This window comes from Mirounga leonina, unplaced genomic scaffold (assembly GCF_011800145.1).
Source record: "Mirounga leonina isolate KUSES-001 unplaced genomic scaffold, KU_Mleo_1.0 Mir_151, whole genome shotgun sequence".
NCBI lineage: Eukaryota > Metazoa > Chordata > Mammalia > Carnivora > Phocidae > Mirounga > Mirounga leonina.
This window is the reverse complement of record NW_023270377.1, coordinates 95,196,174-95,215,549: the sequence shown is the minus strand read 5'-3', so window position 1 is coordinate 95,215,549 and position 19,376 is coordinate 95,196,174. Positions and strand designations below refer to the sequence as shown.

Sequence of the window (19,376 nt, the reverse complement as noted above, 5' to 3'; positions counted from 1 at the left end):
ATATGCCTTAGTTCATGACAAAGAAGTGTCTTGCTGAGGAAATGGGCAACACTGAAGCTGAGCAGTTTTAAGCTAGGGAAGAAGAAGCAATGATGGAGTGACACCTTGGAAAAAACAACCAACTAATCCTATGATTGTCATGTGGGATTTATCAATTGAGTAACAAACATGTGTTTGACTTCCAAAACAACAGAATGACTTTGGCCTCTGCCAAGTTGTAAAACACACACACACACACACACACACACACTCTTATAGAAATTCAAGACAGTAGATAGATTAATAGCTAGATAAATAGGAAAGAAAGGGAAAAAAGAAAGAAAGAAAGAAAGGGGGAGTATTTTTCCTCCTTTTAACAAATTTATAAACCGTTCAACAAATTGAGTCATTTTTGGTCAGATGCCTTTTTTATGTGTAACAACTAAGAAACCACGAGGTCATCATGTGAAAAGGAAGACTCTGGCATTATATCTTCAATTGTAATTATCTTCTGTGCGTGAAGAGTGGAACAAAGTTTTTTGTATTAGTTTATTTTTGTAAAATAGTCTGCTTCAACTGATCCTAAGACATCACTTGGATGGACTACACAGAAGCTAAGAGACTGTCAAGGTAGGCCAACATCATTGCTATTGCTCTTGAAACTTTCTCTTTCTTCTGCATAAAACATTTCTACTATTTGCTCATATACTTCACAGTTTTTTGTTTAGTATGTAGGGGTCTGAATAAAATTCCCCAAACAGTTTGTTTTGTACCTATTTTCAGATGGCTGGGTTTTTTTCTTGAGGCTTCACAAACTCAAAACATTAATGTTTCTCATTGCAAAAGAAACTATGTTTTCTTAAATGTTGGTAGCTGATTATGAATGGATGTTATTTCTTTCCTGGAGAATATAAGTAGTTTAATTTTGATGATAATCCTTTAATGTTATATTACCTCATTCTGTAGGTCAGATTTCAGTTTAGGCATAAATTATATTAAAAGGATGCTTCAGAGAGCTATGATTAGCTTCTAGGAAATTTTTAGCTGGAGAAACACACAGCAGTTTGAAAGGCTCCCTCATTAATGAACACCTTTCATGAATAGTTTTAATTTCAGGTTAGAATTTGTGATATATTTTGTTTCTGCTTGTCGGCAAGCATTCTATTTATACTATAAATTTCCCTGTGGGTTTCTAGCATGGCTCTGATATGTGAGTGAGACAGAATTCTACCAGCCATTTCTGGTGCTTTTTAACTTGAATTATGATTTGCTATCTTGGATTGTTTCTGTGCTCTGGTCATTCTCCCAAGGTGGGTAAGGGCAGCAATGAGCCCTAGGACCCTGGGGGGAAAAGAAGGGAGTCCATTTTCTATAGCAAAAGAAATTGTAATAATTTCTTCCCACTGTGGCCTGTTTATTACAGGAATAAATACAGATGGCAGCTTTCCATGGGCCATTTGCTCTAGCTGGTAGTCCTAATTTACCTGGCACTGATTGGGTTGATGTGGGATTTCAGTGCTAAAACCTATAAAGTTCTAGATAAACCAGGACAAGCTGGTCACCATAGGTAGTCCCAAATTCTGAAAGATAGCAATCCCTAATTCGGAGAATTTAGAGGTCTGACTACCATAATGGAAATGTATATATGCAAATGCAGCTCATTGGCTCCACATTTGCCTTAAAATGACACAGGGACACCATATCTGTTCATGGCTCAGAGAGGGTTGGGGTCTCCTCCCAAAAGCCATTTTCTTCTTTTAACTGCTGCCACACTACTAAGAGGTTCATTCTTGGTGTTAAGAGTCTGGCCCTACGCACCAGGTGGGTTGCCTTTTCCTCTTTGAGGTTTTCATGGGTTTCTGAAGTAAATAATAATAATATGTCAGCCATCTAATATTTAAATAAGCTATCTTCCTTTTAATTTGTAAATAGCTTTATTAAGACATAATTCACATACTATATAATTCACTCATTTTAGAAATACAAATCAATAGTTTCAGTATATTCACAGAGTTTTGCAACCATCATCACAATTTAAGATTAGAACATTTTTCATCACCCCCAAAAGAAACTGTACCTATTAGCAGTCACCTCCCACTCCTCCCCCAGCCCAGCCCCTGGAAACCACTAATCTATTTTCTCTCTCTGTGGATTTGCCTATTCTGGACATTTCATACAAATGGAATTACACAATACTAGGTTTTTTTGTGTCTGGCTTGTTTCAATTAGCATAAGTTTTCAAGTTTTATTCATATATTAGTATTTCATTCCTTTTTATAGCTGAATAGTATTTCATTGTATGCTTACATTACATTTTTTTAATCCATTCATCCATTGATAGGTATTTCATTTGTTTTCTCTTTTTGACTATTATGAAAAATGGCGCTGTGAAGATTCATGTAAAAGTTTTTGTGTGAACATATGTTTTCAATTCTTTGGTTACATTCTTATAAGTAGAATTGCTGGGTCATATAATAACTCTATGGTTAGCCTTTTGAGGAACTTCCAGATTATTTTCCAAAGTGGCTGCATTATATTACATTCTTATCAAGCAGTGTGTATGAGGGTTCGAATTTCTTGACACCCTCACCAAGAATGGTTATTTTCTTATTTTTTATTTTAGGAATCCTAGGGTATAAAGTGGTACCTCATTATGGTTTTAATTTGCATTTCCCTGATGACTAATGATTTTGAGAATCCTTTCACATGCTTTTGGCCATTTGTATATCTGCTTTAGAGATATGTCTATTCAAGCTGTCTTATTTTTAGCTAAATTGAATCAAACAAAAAACAAAAAATATAACACATCAGGTGAACTAAGTTTCTAGGTATAGGATGGATAGACTTAGGCCCCCTGAGCATCTCCTTTTCTGTCACTTCTGAGATAAATTAATCTTCTGACAATAGCACAAGTATCTGGCCAAGGTGATATACAGTGAAATGATAAACAGATCAAAAGTTCACCCAGCAACTCCACTCAACTTCTATGATAGGTGACATTTAGAATTCTTGCAGAACCAGTAGGATGTCAATCAACCTGGCCCTTGACCCCTCACTTATTGGTCAATCCAAGCATGTAATGCAATCTTTCCTCCAGTGGCAAGTAAGCAAGAAAGGGTTGGGGATGTCAGCTATGGGCTAGGTATTAGAAAGCAGGAGATGCCTATTGTTCATCATTGCAATCTTAGTTGGTTGCATTTGGACCTGGTAGGAATAGAGACAACTTGTTACCGGGGAGAGGCAATATTTTAAACCATTCTTGTCCATAGTTCTTGTGATTTAGTCTTTCAGCTTAGTAGAAAGCATTATAGAATCTTAAGCCAAAATTTTATAATGTGCAATGAGGAAGTAAGAAGAGTCCTAGAATACTGACTGGTGGATGAACCCTATTGGGGGAAAACTTTAGGGTGCCTCGAGGTGGCATAAAATTATCGGGGCATATTTCAAGGGAGACAGAGGTTGTAGGGTAATTTTGGTCGTTGTTGATTCTGTCACTGACCCAGAATGTAGACTAAGAGAGGTCTTGTGAGATGCTCTCTTACCTCTCTGTTCTTGCTCAGAAAAATTTAGGGTAGGAAGGAGCTGCTTCTAGAAGAAGGGGATGTCAGGGATTGATATATCAATAGCATGAAAAGCCTTCATTTGGGGCACATAAATCCTGGAGTCCTTCATTTTGTAGCAGCCTGGAGGTTAGCAGATAAATGTCCTTTAAGAATTTCCCCTGAAGTTGAATTCTTCTGGACCAAGACAGCCTCAGCCTTGGGACAGCTCAGTAACCTCTTGTAAGAGATGGCTGGCTTTACAGTTTATCAGTATTTGTTTCCTCCCTCTTAAATACAGAGTACAGGTACCAGGAAAACAAAACTCTTTAACTGTAACAACAATAACAATTGGTTGAAAGCTTACAGCATTCCAAATGTCCCTAGTTTTCCTAGAATACTTCCCTAGTTTGCTTACCATTTCTCTGTCGATATTTTGAAACCCTTAAGGAAAAGCCACCTGCATACCAGACAGTAGGATTTTGTTTCCATCTACATAGGACTTTCAGGTGGTGAACTAAAGACAAATAGAACACCAGGATCTAAGATGTAGGATCTCATCCCTTCTCTTTTTGAATGTCAATTTGCAGTGTTTCTTCCTGTTTTCTGCACCAAACAAAATATTATCTATTCTTTTTTTTAAAATTTATCTAATATTAACTTTGTTAGCTATAATTCTGTGGTTTAAAGAGGAAATAAAGTTTAGGCAATAAAAATACCCAAGTTAATCTGAAACCTTAATCTATTATAATGATTCTTTTGGCATTGTACATAATACTTTGACTTAATGACCTATAATGAAATTATTAAATGAAGAGTACTTTTATTCCAACAATCTATCTTTATTCCAAGAATCTATTCTGTTCCAAGAATTTAGTAGATTCTTATTAATTTATTTTTAAAATTTACTGAGCACCTAATGTGTGCCAGGTATTTTTCTAATTGTTGGAGATAGAGCAGGAAAACAAACAAACTGGCCAATGACCTGAATAGGCCTATAGCTATTAAAGACATTGAATCAATAATTAATAACCTTCCAATTCAGAAAGCACCAGGCCCAAATGGGTTCACTGTGAATTCTACCAAACATTTAAGAAAGAAATTGTACCAATTCTACACAATCTCTTTCAAAGAATTGAAGCAGAAGGAATACTTCCTAACTCATTCTATGAAGCTAGCACTACCTTAACATCAAAACCAGACAAAGACATTACAAGGCAAAAATATTACAGACCAATATCTCTCATGAACATAAATACAAAAATTATCAACAAAATATTAGCAAATCAAATCCAACACTGAATAAAAAGAATTATACAAGACAATCAAGTGGTTTTATCCTAGGTGTGCAAGGCTGGTTTGACATTAAAAATCAATTAATGTAATCCACCACATCAGCAAGCAAAGGAGAAAAATCACATGATTATATTAACAGATACAGAAAGAGCATTTGACAAAATCAACATTGATTCATGATAAAAAAAAATTCTCAACAATCTAGGAATAGAGGGAAACTTCCTCAACTTGATTAAGACCATCAACAAAAAACCAGCTAAATCATACTTGATATTGAGAAACTTGAAACTTTCTGTCCAAGATTGTGGACAAAGCAAGGATATCCCCTTTCACCACTACTTTTCAATATCATACTGAAAGTCCTAGCTAACACAATAAGACAAGGGGGAAAAAAGGTATATAATTTGGGAAGGAAGAGATAAAACTGTCTCTGTTCACAGATGACATGATTGTTTATGTAGAAAGTTTGAAAGAATTGACCAAAAAACACATCTAATAAGCAATGATAGCAAGATCACAGGATACAAGGTTAATATACAAAAGTCAGTCACTTTCCTATATGCCAGCAATGAACAAATGGAATTGGAAATTAAAAACATTATTATTTACATTAGCACCCCCCCAAAAGCAAATACTTAGGTATAAATTTAACAAAATATGTACATGATCTATATGAGGGAGACTAAAAATCTCTGATGAATGAAATCAAAGAAGAACTAAATTAACAGAAAGATATTCCATGTTCATGGATAGGAAGACTCAATATTGTCAAGATGTCAGTTCATCCCACCTTGACCTATAGATTCACGGCAATATCAACAAAATCCCAGGAAGTTGTTTTATGGGTATCAGAAACTTATTCCAAAGTTTATATACAGAACAAAAGACCCAGAATGGCCAACACAATACTGAAAGAGAGCCTAAGTGGAGGACTGACATTACCTGACTTCAAGGCTTTCTCGAAAGCTACAGTAATCAAGACAGTGTAGTATTGGTGAAAGAACAAATAGATGAGTGGAATAGAATAGAGGGGCCAGAAGTAGATCCACAAAAATATAGTCAACTGTTCTTTGACAGAGGAGCCGAGGCAATATGATAGACAAAAGATAGTCTTTTCAACCAATGGTGCTGGAACAACTGGACATCCACATGGAAAACAATGAATCAGACACAGAACTTATACCCTTCACAAAAATTAACTCAAAACAGATCACAGATCTAAATGTAAAATGTGAAACTATAAAACTCTACAAGATAACATAAGAGAAAATCTTGGTGATGAATTTTTAGGTATGACATCAAAAGCATGATCCATGAAAGAAATCATCGATAAGCTGGACTTCATTTAAATTAAAAACTTCTGCTCTGTGAGAGACATTGTCAAGGGAATGAAAAGACAAACCACAGACCAGGAGAAAATATTTGCAAAAGACACATCTGATAAAGGACTATTATCCAAAATATACAAAGAACTCTTAAAACTCAACAATAAGAAAAAACAAGCTGATAAAATAAATTGGCCCTAACAGATAACGCAGTAAAGAATAGTTACAGGTGGCAAGTAAACATATGAAAAGATGCTTCACATCATAAATCATCAGGGAAATACGAATTAAAACAACAAAATATCACTACACACCTGTTAGAATGGCCAAAATTTGGAACACTGGCAATACCAAATGCTGGTGAGGATGTGGAGCAATAGAACTCTCATTTATTGCTGGTGGGAATGCAAAAATTGTAGTCACTTTGGAAGACAGTTTGGTGGTTTCTTATAAAATTAAATATATACTTACCATTTGATCCAGCCTTCATGCTCCTTGGTATTTACTCAAAGGAGCTGAAAATTTATGTCTACACAAAAACCTGCACATGAATGTTTTTGGCAGCTTTACTCATAATTGCCAAAACTTGGAGCAGCCAGGATCCTCCAGAAGGTGAGTGGATAAATAAACTGTGGTACATCCAGTCAATATTATATTATTCAGCACTGCAAAGAAATGAGCATCCAAACCATGAAAAGGGAGAAACCTTAAATACATATTACTGCTTGAAAGAAGTCAATCTGAAAAGTGTACATACTATATGATTCCAAGGATGTGACATTCTGGAAAAGGCAAAACTATGGATCAATAAAGAGATCCCTTGTTGCCAGGGGTCGAGGGGAGGAAAGGAGGAATAAGCCAGGCATAGAGGATTTTTAGGACAATGAAACTACTCTGTATGATACTACAGTGGTGAATACATGTCATTATAAACTTGTCCAAATGCATAGAATGAACAACACCAAGAGTGAACCCTAAGGTAAACTATGGACTCCGGGTCTCATGTACCACTGGCAAGGAACGTTGACAATGGGGGAGGTTCACGGGAGTAGAAGCTCAATTTTGCTGTGAACCTAAAACTGCTCTGAAAAATAAAGTCTATTAAAAACAAAAGAACAAAACCACAGGCCAAACCCTTGCCCTTGTGACACTAACTGTCAGGAGCTCTGCTGAGCTGGGAGAGAAAGAAAAGGGTCAGCGTAGCTGTTTAAAGCAACAAGCCAAAAATCAGAGTTGAGCCTTCAAATCCCTTACTGTGATGGAGTAAGCAAGAATCTAAAGCTGGAGAAAGGGCAGACTCCCTCCTGTTTCATTTCCCTCACTAAATGGCACACCAGTGAGGATCTTTGATGGGTTCATGGATTCTGGGATTGAAGCAGGGGGGTGGGGGGATGGGGAGAAGTTGGCAAGGTTGGGGAGGGCTAGGAGTGAAACAGTACTGCGTACTGAGTCAGAGTGGGGAAAAGTGTCTTCAAGGTTACCCTCTCCTCCCCACTCCCACTTCCATAAGGAGGACTCAGCAGAAGCCCCTTGAAGCTCTGTGCCCAAGGCCTCGCAGAGAGAAAGCCAAGAATGATGGTCCAGAGCTAGAAGTGCAGATCTGTGAAAAAGCATGTCTGGCCAGGGGCCCTGGGTCCCTGCCTGCACCTCCCTTCCGAGACCCCAATGCACTGGCTGTGAACCAAGTCTGCTGCAGGAATAGCAGCTTTTTCCCTGTGAGCCTGTCAGGTTGGAGCCTTTGAAATCGCCTCTGGTCAGGCCTGAAAAATCACCCATAGGTTTTGAACCAGGACAGTCACATTCTAGACGGTTATAAGGATGAGCCTGTAAAGCAGGTGCTCTACCACATAGGGGTAAGTGCTAACTTACTAAATAAATAAAGCAGGGGAGGCAGATTGGAAATACCTGAGAGTTTGGGGGTGGGGGTGTGAGAGCAATTTTAGACAAGGGAAGGCAAAGGAGGCCTTGTAAAAAGGTGGCATGGTGTTATAGACTTCGGAATGAGCCTTGCAGAAACCCAGGAGAAGAGCAGGTCATGCAGAGGGAGCAGCAGGTACTAATTGCCGGAGCCAGGACGGAAGTCCTTGTGTGGTATTGGAGGAGGCCCATTTGTCTGGAGTGGAGGGACCAAAGCAAGGGGAGCAGGGGATGGGTGATGGGAGTGAGAGCTAAAGAGGGACCAGTCCCATGGGGTCTTGTAGCCTCTGACTGGGGATTTGGATTTTTTCTCTGAGGAGAAGCCACCGGGATTTATTTATTTATTTATTTTTAAAAGTAATCTCTACGCCCAACGTGGGGCTCAAACTCATGACCCGGAGATGAAGAGTCACACCGGAGACCACATGCTCTACCTACTGAGCTAGCCAGGCGCCCCCGACTGGGGATCTTGAACAGAGGAATGACATGATTTGGCCCTAGCTACCCTGTTGAGAAGGGCTTTAGGAGAGAGGAGGAGATGGTAAGGGCAGAAGCAGGGGGACCTGTTAGGAGGTTACTGTCATCATCTGGGAAAGAGATGATTGATGTTGGCTTGGACCAGGGTGGGGGACTGGAAGAAGGGAGAAGTGGTTAGGTATGGGATGTATTTTTAACACAATGCTCCCATTGTATCCATTCTAAACACACCTTTTAAGATACCTGAAATCTTAATGCAGAATGCATCTTACAATGGGGTGGCATCTCCTGATTGCTCTCAGCTGAGTGGCAATCATGATGCAGCTGTTCAGTTAGATAAAACCCTCCAGTGACAAGGTCTGGTAATTGCCAGCATCAATCCACAGGTATAGATATAGTGTGACAATTTCTGATTTTAGGTGACTAAATTTCAAAGTTCAGTATCTTTGCTCAGAAACACACCATACGTGTGGCTTCTCCACTTTATTTCTGGCCCTCCTCCTTTTGTACCTGGACATTAACTTCGTCCAGTTTTCTCCAGGCTTCCAGTCTCTTACATCCAGTGAGCATCACAGATTGGTGCCAGGCTTATCTCCCTGAAAACCAAAGCTGATCATGTCTCTCAGCGCCTGTGTCTTGGATGCTCTATGGTGCTTACAGAATCCGTTCCAAACTTTTCAGCTTCAGAGAGGACCCTCCCAATCTTCTCCCACCTATTTCTCCAACTTTATTTCCTGCCACTCCCTAACGTGTACTTCCTCCATAAGCTATGCTGGAACTCTGTTTCCCGTGCAGCCAGAACCTCGTCCCAAATGTCCCACTTGCACCTCTTCCCTCTGCCTTTCTCCCAACTGCAGCTCATCCTTCAAGCTCCAGCTCTAAGCAGACTTAGTTATTCATCTTCTCACAAAACATGGCACCTGGAAATTCTAGTCATCTGCTCACGCATCTATCTCCTCCAGGAGGTTGTGAGTTGGGGACCTCATTCATTTTTGCCACACAAAATCCCCTAACACAGCAATACACTTGGCACAGAACAAGTATGCAATATTTGTAAGAGTCTTTATTATAGTGCATTTGACCAAAACCATAGTAGACAATGATAGAACCTACCTCATAAAGATGTTTTAGGAGTTTTGAGGATTTTGTAAGATAATGCATACCCCAGGTACAAAGAACAGTGCTTGGTACATAAGTGCTCAATAAATATTTGCTCTTTTCAGAGTTTGTATTGCATTGTGAATAATATTACTATTATGTCTTAATTATCATAATGCACTTTTAACCTCATCTGAAAAGTATAACATCTATTTTCAAGCCTCAGAATAGGATTTGTCCCATCACAGAAACTTCTGGTGTGTTCAATGAAAAAGAAAAAAAGCAGTGAAAAGAGGAGGTAATCCCATTTAATTTCTCTCTTGGTGACAAAGTGCTAGAATCTATGATTATTTGAACATTCTAAATATAGAGCACTGATGACCCAAAAGCTCTTCTCAAATTTCATTTTTTTTCTAATAGCTTCTGAAAAAACACCCCAGGAGTGTCAACTCGTAATGTCAATTTAGGTAGTTGATGTGATTTACAGCAGCATATTGCATTTTATCTCATTGACTTTATCTCACAAGTGTCTACTCATGTCCAGCCTGCTCTGGTCATGATAAATACATCATCCAATTACTACTTTAGTCTGTTTGCTAATATGGAAATAAGCAATTTAATGCATTGGTAAAGTCACAAAAGCAGACATCTTTGGGCCTCTGTTAACTCTGACTAATATGCATGACTCTGAACAATACTTTGATGTGCACTTCCTTCTATGACTTAGGAGTTCTCCTGATTGCTAAATTGACGCTGATGAATTTTAATACATGATTATTAAATTCCTCTAAGGCTTTTAAATAAAAGTCTCCAATAAATTCATCTTGATTGGTGCACTATTGTTCTTGATATTTATAATGGCTCCCGCTTTGCTCTTTTTCTTATTTGAGATGTTGAAAAACTGTAGAGTTTATTGAATAAGTGGGAGTCTATACATGCATAATTTTCAAATTAGCGTGATCAACATGAGATATAAAATACACTTGGGGAATACATTTTTAATCTCCCCCTTCCTCCCTTTCCTTCTTACAGATAACCTTGATTCAGTGCTTCATGGGAAATAGAAGCAAACAGGTACTTTCTCCTCTTCCTCCCACTCTGCAGCCTCTTGAATCAGGACCCACTCTCTGTCTTTCATCTGCTACTATAGGAGGAAACATCCCTTCTCCTTGCTAATGTCAACCTTTCCCTTGAGTTCTGGATCTCATCCTCTTTCACCTTCTCTAGCACTTTTCTCCTACAAATAGACCCCTCTCTCCTGCATTATTATTATTTTTTTAAAGATTTTATTTATTTATTTGACAGAGAGAGACACAACAAGAAAGGAACCACAAGCAGGGAGAGCGGGAGAGGGAGAAGCAGGCTTCCCCGTGGAACAGGGAGCCCGATGCGGGGCTCGATCCCAGGACCCTGGGATCATGACCTGAGCCAAAGGCAGACGCTTAACGACTGAGCCACCCAGGTGCCCTTCTTTCCTGCATTATTGATTTCCCTCTCTTTGGGTTTGTTCCCATCAGTCAACAAAGTGACTCTTGACCCCCCTTTCCTGTCTAGCTGCTGCCCCATTCTCCTGCTCCCTCACAGCAGAACTTCTCAAATGAAAGCCTTCCCCCCATTACATCACCTACTTTCTTTCCTCAATCCATTTCAGTTAGATCTTTGTCCTCCCCTCTACATCTGAAACTGCATCAGTGGCCTCCATGTCACCAAATGCAATGGTCAGGTTTTGCCTTCATCCAAGTCAGAATCTTAGTGGCATGTCTCCCAACTGTCCACGCTCTTCTTGAAACTCTCTTTTTTTGGGCTTTGATGATAACCTGCTCCCCTGATGTGCTTTTTATTTTACTGCCTATTGACTGTGGGCTGGTAACTCCCAAACATATATATTCGGGGCACCTGGGTGGCTCAGTCAATTAAGCTTTTGCCTTCAGCTCAGGTCATGATCTCAGGGTCCTGGGATTGAGCCCCACATCAGACTCCCTGCTCAGTGGGCAGTCTGCTTCTCTCTCTCCCTCTGCCTGTCACTCCCCCTGCTTGTACTCTCTCTCTCTCTGTCAAATAAATAAAAATCTTTAAAAAAAACCCACAAAAAAACAAGAAATACATATATTCAGATCTGACCCTTCCCAGGATCCCAACTTGTATATCTAAATACAATTTGGCATCTCCACTTGAATGTTTAATGAACATCTCATACCTAATTGTTTATTATGATCACATTTCCATGTAAATATATACATTTAGAATCCTGCTGTTCACTCTGCCCAATATTCTCTTCCCTCAACCTTTCCCTTTATTTCCTGTCCTTTCTCCTAAACCAGTGTCCAGTTGAATTGGCCCCTGGGTGATTCCATAGCACCCAGTAGTTCTCTTTTTAGTAATTAGCACACTTACAGTCAATTACTTAAATGTATTATTATCTGTTTAATGTGAATCTTACCCCTTTAGTCTCTAAGATTCTTCAAGCCAGAGATTTTCTGTGTTGTTTAGTATATTTTGAGTGCTCAACACAGTGTCTTGCACATATGAGGAGCTCAACAAATATATTAATTTTTTTACCTTTGTATTTCTATGTTATTTCCTTTTTTTCACCATTATAAGTAATTCTACAATCAACATTCATATTGCTAAACATTTGGCATGTCTTTAATCCCATTCTCAGAACAATCCCTAGAAATAGAATCACTGGTTATACTGATACACATTTTCAAGTCTTTTGTTATAGTGTGGTAGTCTGCAAAATGGCCACCATTAACTTCTTCCCTCTATGAGCAAGCCACTCATTCATTAAAAGGTGATGCCTCCTTCCCTTATCTTTGAATGATTTGCTTTGACCTTCAGAATGTGATAAAAGTAGGATCACCAGAAAAAAATAAAAGATGCCCAGTAAAACTAGAATGTCAACTACACAGAAAAAAATGGGATATACTCATACTAAAATTATTTGTTATTTATTTGATACTCAAATTTAACTGGGCATCCTGTTTTTTATTTGCAAAATCTGGCAACACTAGGTAAGTATAATGATACTACACTAGGTTGGTATAATGATGCTATTCCAGTTTTAGGCCTAGCCTTTAAGAAACCTGGCAGTTTCTACTTTTGCCCTCTGGAAGTCAGCTACCATGCCATAAAGAACTTTGGGCCAGACTCCTAAATGAAGAGGTCACCCAGAAAAGTCTAGGAGGATGAGATGTCATTTTGGATGTTCTAGCCCCAGCTGGGTCCCCAGTCCTGGGAAAATAGGATCTAACAGCATGTGTCCAGGTAGATTTCAGAACTACTATCTCCCTGTTGTTGAATGGGAGTGTCTATTGTAGGTTTCCTGTCCCTTTTTCACCTTTGTGTGCCTGGTGGGGGGGTGGCATGGATGGGGGTGGGCAGCCAAGGAGGGGGTAGAATGAGGGAGAATTGGGGAGGGGCAAAAAACAGTGCACAGTTCTCCAGATCCAGAGTTGCTGCACCCATATCTGGACATGATGCAGATCATGAAATATTGAGATTTGAGTCTGATGCTTTCGTGGGATGAGATTTTGAGGGATCTCAGAAGGTGGTGAGTTGTTTTTGTTTTGTTTCTGCACGTGGAAAGGATAGAAGTAATTTGTGATCAGAGGGCAGACTGTGGTGGATTACATATAACCACAGATTCTTTGCCACTTCTCTGATTAAGAGGTGGAGTCTGTTTCCCCTTCCACAGGGACCCTGGAATGGCCTGGTGATTTACCCGAATAAAATAATTTACCTAAAGAATGTGGTGATGTGAAGTTACGTGACTTTCAGGAAATAGCGTTCTGGAAAATCAGCTCTGAAAACTTTTTCTGAAAGCCCTGATTTATAGCATTTGCCAGTTTCTGTGATGTTAATATTGCCATGCTGACTGATTTCAAGCTACCAGTGGGAGATCACTGAACATGGAGCTGGAAAGAGATCTGCATCACCAGCTTTTAGAAGCCGGTGGCGGTAGGTCCTGGTGAACCACTGCTGCCAGACCTAGGCGTTGAGAGGTCTGTTGGCTTCCATTTTTGCTTTCTTGGCATCCAGCTGACATGAAGGATCCTTGGGCTCGTGTCCTGAATGATGAGGGGCACATGGAGAAGAAAGGAAGCCTAGAGCATTCCAGCTGAGTGCAGCTGCTTAAGTAGAGCTGGAGAACATTATGTAGTGAGTGAGACCTTGTAGCCAACTCAGAGAAATGTGAGAAACAATACACTGGTGTGGATTTAAGCAACTATATTTTGGAAAGGCTTATTAGTCAGCAGTAGGTAACTGCCATATTGCCAAGTTGCCATAAAAAAGTTGTTTCATTAGTCCTGTTAGCAATGTATGCAAGTGCCTTGCTCTTTACACATTAGCCCACACTCTACATGAATATTACCGGGTTTATAAGTTAGGAAAAAAGTACACTGCCATTTAGTTTGCATTCTTTGAAAATGAGTTTGAATATTTTTCAAATGCTTATTGGCCATAAACTGACTCTGCCCATTTTTCTTTCCATTTTTAAGGGCTCTTTATATTTAAATAATAGTAACAGCAAATGGGGAATATTTTGCTGGGTATGTGGCTACACAGTTTGCTCGGAGGCTCTTGCAGTAAAAGTTTAACCTATTTATACAAGAAATAGTGCCCGACTAGACAATTTTCTGAGTGTTTCTTGTAACACAAGCATATCTAGTTTTTGGCTTGTATGCTTGTTTTTAGTATTCCTTAAATTATTCTAATATTTTCTCTGGATTTTCTTACTAGTGATTTTCTTCAAATGAAAATTTCCGCTGAAACCCAGTACAACACATTCCGCCCTTTCCCCTCGCCATTCCAGAGTGAACCTACTGCTTGGGCTACTGCAGTAGGTTAAGTCTTCAGCCATCCTTGGGTTAAACCTTGTGGAAAGTCTTTGGATAAACTGCAGTTATATTTCATACCAATTTTAATCTCACAAATTTAAAAGAACATGACACAAAGATGTTATTAGGTTTTTTTTAAAGATTTTATTTATTTATTCAAGAGAGAGAGGGAGAGAGCATGTGGGGGTATGGGGGGCAGAGGGAAAGGGAGAAGCAGACTCCTTGGTGAGCAGGGAACCCCATGCCATGGATCCCAGGACTCTGGGATCACAACCCGAGCCGAAGGCAGACACTTAACAGGCTGAGTCACCCAGGCACTCCAAAAATGTTACTAGTTTGCACAAATTTCAAACACAGTTGGTCCTTGAACTGTATTTGCTGACCCCAACCTCTGCAGTTGAAAATCCCGTTAGAAATTTTGAGTCCCCCAAAACTTACTAATAGCCCACTGTTGGCCAGAAGCTTTACTGATAACATAGTCAATTAACACAGATTTTGTATGTTATACGTATTATATACTGTATTATTACAATAAAGTAAGCTAGAGAAAAGAAAATGTTATTAAGAAAATCATAAGAAAGAGAAAATACATTTACAACGCTGTACTGTATTTACTTTCAAAAATCTACATATAGGGACACCTGGGTGGCTCAGTCGGTTAAGTGTCCAACTCTTGATTTTTGGCTCAGGTCATGATCACAGGGTCATGGGATCGAGCCTCTCATCAGGCTCTGGCTGGGTATGGAGCCTGCTTGGGATTCTCTCTCTTTCTAGCTTCCTCTGCACTCAGCAACCCCCTGAACCCCGCTGTCTCTCTCTCTCTGTCTCCCCCACCGCGTATAAGTGGACCCATGCGGTTCAAACCCGTGTTGTTCAAGGGTCAACTGTAATGTGAATCCTTCCAAAACTAAAATGTACTTTTATTGGATTGGATTTTGGAATAAAAAAATGTGAAATATGAATAAAGTCTTGAATTCAGTTAATAGTACTCATGTTGGCTTCTTAGCTTAGGCAAATGTACCATGGTAACATTTAACAACAGGGGAAACTGGGTGAGAGGTATGTGGAAAGTGTATACATTATTTTTGTAAAGCTTTTCTGTACATTTTTTAAAGTATTTAAGTGCCTAAAAATTAGCTCTAAGATACACTGTATAATGTTATAAGCTTATGTATTCTGAGAATGCTAATCCTTACATTATATTGATTTCTTCTGGGGAATAATCTGTTTAGAATTATGCAAGTTTTGAATTATGTGAGGTTTTTAGTATCTTATCCCATGAATATAATTCACTACCATGTGATTTATATTTTTACATCCTATTTTGTAAACTGAAATAGGAAAAATTGAAGATTTAAGCCTGAATTATAAGCTAAAAGAAATCCATCCTCCCAATAAAAATCAAAAAACAAAACTGAAACTCCTCTTTCCCAGTTTTTTACATCAGAATTGTGGCAATAAAGCCTTACACTCCATGTACTTTGGACAAGTACATGATGATCAAAGACCTGAATTTAAGTGTGGAATCTGGAAACCAGGTACCCAGGTAGGGCTCCGTCTGATTCTATGAGGTAGAAGTGCGAGCACAGGCATCCAAATCTTGCAGGCACAGTCATAAATCTTTATGAGAAGTTTGGCTTTTGCCCATGGAATTGGTAGGATCCCCTCCCCTCCCCCACACTCACTTTGTGTTTTACATCACAGCAGTGTCTTGGGAGTGGTGTGTGGGGGGGTGTTTGTCATCATTTCACATTCCTCTGTAGGTTTCTTTGTAGATAAAATGTATCTTTTGGGGGCGCCTGGGTGGCTCAGTCAGTTAAGCGTCTGCCTTCGGCTCAGGTCATGACCCCAGGGTCCTGGGATCAAGACCCGCATCGGGCTCCCTGCTCGGCGGGAAGCCTGCTTCTCCCTCTCCCACTCCCCCTGTTTGTGTTCCCTCTCTCGCTGTGTCTCTCTCTGGCAAATAAATAAATAAAATCTTTAAAAAAAATGTATCTTTTTATAGACTTCACACTTGTAAAAGAAATTCCAATCATTTAAATTCAAGATGTTTCAGGGTTTAGTTTTTACTGTTTACCTTTCTATTTAGAGTATCTCTTGAAATTGTGTAACACACTCCCCTATACCTCATTTCTTGTAATAGCATCTCTCTGATATTAAGTGGGCTTTGGATAGAGTGTAAATTTCACACTAATCTGAATGAACAAATTTGAAACAGTGAACAATAAAATATTACTGAAGTCTTACTTTTATACATATATGTTGAAATAATATGAGTACCCCACACTAAAAATTGTTTATTGTATATTAAAGAGTAACTTTGATGTAAGGAATGCATTACAATGGCCTAGGTTTATGTGTACTGAGACTGTTATTTCTTACATTTATTCTTTTTTTTTTTTGGACATTACATTTATTCTTAAGGGAGATGTCTGGATGTCTTATGAATGTTTTGAGTTATGTGAAGTTTTCAGGAGCTATTCTTAGCATGGCTCTCCAGTGGCTTGGATGATCCAACTCTCTACTGTGAATCTGTTTTATTATTATTGCTGATGTGATTGCTAATGATAAAAGTTATTGGTTGCTTAATTCTAGGCCACGTGTATTATTCCATTATCTATGGGACAGGCAGTTATTATTAATATCATGTCCATTTTGTAAATGAAAAAATCTCATGCTTGCCAAATTTAAGTAACTCGTGTCCAAGGGAGTATCTTTGGATTTGGGGCTGGAATGAAGATTTCTTTCTCTGTTAGTTCCAGGATTTTTGCTGACCAATTTAGTATAAAATATTTACCGCACTTGCCTCTGTTAGTTCAGCCCTGTGGAAAGGTAGGTAGGTCTTTTGTTTCTGTGATCTTATAACTTTAAGTTTGGATCTGCTTCTTCTTAGGCCACTCGTCTGCCTCTTTGGAAGGCAGCTACCCCTTTACCTCTGGAATTGTTCAAGACTGAAGAAGCTGTTTCACCTATTTTGTTGACTTACTTTTTTTTTGCTTCCTTCTTTTCATGTGTGGCTTTTTTCACATCTGTTGAAATCACTCAAAGTTTTGTTTTTTTCTAAAGGGAGCTATCCCTTTCTGTTTCTTTAAACAACAGTGTCTGTAATCACTATTTCCCTGCTTCCTAGAAGTAGTTGGTATTACGGATTATAAAATGGTAATAAATAGCATTTTTTTCCCTGAAACCCTTTTTCCTTTTAGGATTAAAAAAATGGGGCACCTGGGTGGCTCAGTCAGTTACATGTCTGTCTTCAGCTCAGGTCATGATCCCTGGGTCCTGTAATTGAGTCAAGAGTTGGGCTCCCTGCTCAGTGGGGAGTCTGCTTCTCCCTCTCCCTCGGCTGCTCCCCCTGCTCTCTCTCTCTCTCTCAAATAAATAAAATCTTTAAAATCTTTAAAAAAAAAAAAAAGGGTAAATCTACTCATCTTGAACAGAGACAATTTGACTCTAGCACATCTGAGGCATTCCATGGCCTATGATGTAATTTCCTCCCCTAAATCTTTCAATTCAGGGAGACAGAGTAACCCCAGGACAGGGAAGAAACTAAATTTTTTCAGTGTTTTCTGATTTTGGGGTATGGTTAAACATCTGGAGTAAAGGAATGTGGGTTGAGCCAGAATCAGGGCTTTCATACTCCACGCGGTTTCATATTTTCTATTTAGAAAAGTGTAATTCTTATTAACCAAAGAACTAAAGCCATACTCCATTACTGTAATAATCTCTGCAGAACCTTCATTATTAATCTGATTTCTGTCACTCCACTAAAAGTGAGCTTCATGAAGGCAAGGACTTTGTCACAGAAGATCGCCTGACACATTGTAGGAATGAGGTTCTTTTCAATGAACGAGTTATGGTTCAGTAACTGAGATCTCATTAAAGAAGCTTCATAAAACTAAGGAAATATGTAGAGAACAGCAAAATAGAAGGAGCACTGGACGAGGAGTCAGGAAGGCTGGGTTCTACTTTCAGTTTAACTTTCAGCTGATGAACTTTGTAACTTTGGGTAAGCTCCCGAACCTCTCTAAAAATCTAAAAATGAAACCCTTTGAATAGTGAGCTATGCTTTGCTTTACTTTACTTTTTGAATATTAGTTCTGATTCAAGATTTGGTTGATGGAATACTAAGATATGGTACACTTAAACAGTCTGTATTTGATGCCATAGATTATACGTTAGCATATTTCTTAACCAACATATTCAGGTGTGTGACTTACACTATAGACTTAGTAACTATTGAATTTTAAAATTTATGATGTATCAAATATCACCTGTTAAATAGAATCCAGTATCTTTTTTTTTTTTTTAAAGATTTTATTTATTTATTTGACAGAGAGAGACACAGCGAGAGAGGGAACACAAGCAGGGGGAGTGGGAGAGGGAGAAGCAGGCTTCCCGTGGAGCAGGGAGCCCAATGCAGGGCTTGATCCCAGGACCCTGGGGTCATGACCTGAGCCAAAGGCAGACACTTAACGACTGAGCCACCCAGGCGTCCCGAATCCAATATCTTTTTAAAAATACATTTTTCCTAGGGCCTTCTATATTTATGAATGTTAACTATGTATTTACTAAATGATTTCACATTGTTCCTTTGCTAATTCAAAAGCTGTTCATCTTAGTGGAGGTTCCTTGTTGTTGGAAGGCCAGGTCCAGTGGGAAGGTGTTGGCTAGATTCACCTTACAAATCAAAGAAGCCAAGCCTGTGTTTCAGACTACCTATCTACACTTGTCAAGCAGCCAGAGGAGAGACAATGTCCCCATTGGAATATAGCATTTTCTTATCCTCGTGATTACCTGAAAATGCCAAAGGCAAAGGACAAGTTGAATCCTGCTGCTAGAGAGGCACAAGAGTGTTTATTCCGCTCTCAACCTAGAAGAGGAGGTAACTGGGACTCTTGATATCT

At 39.0% G+C, this 19,376-nt stretch overlaps 1 long non-coding RNA gene across 1 annotated transcript; it reads left to right on the top strand.

Annotated features, from left to right (window-relative positions):
• Positions 1 to 495: 495 nt before the first annotated feature.
• Positions 496 to 14,507, top strand: LOC118012521. The gene is made up of 3 exons (XR_004679733.1): positions 496 to 609; positions 10,664 to 10,705; positions 13,329 to 14,507. It is a non-coding gene; the product is annotated as an uncharacterized LOC118012521 (long non-coding RNA).
• The last annotated feature ends 4,869 nt before the right edge of the window (positions 14,508 to 19,376 follow it).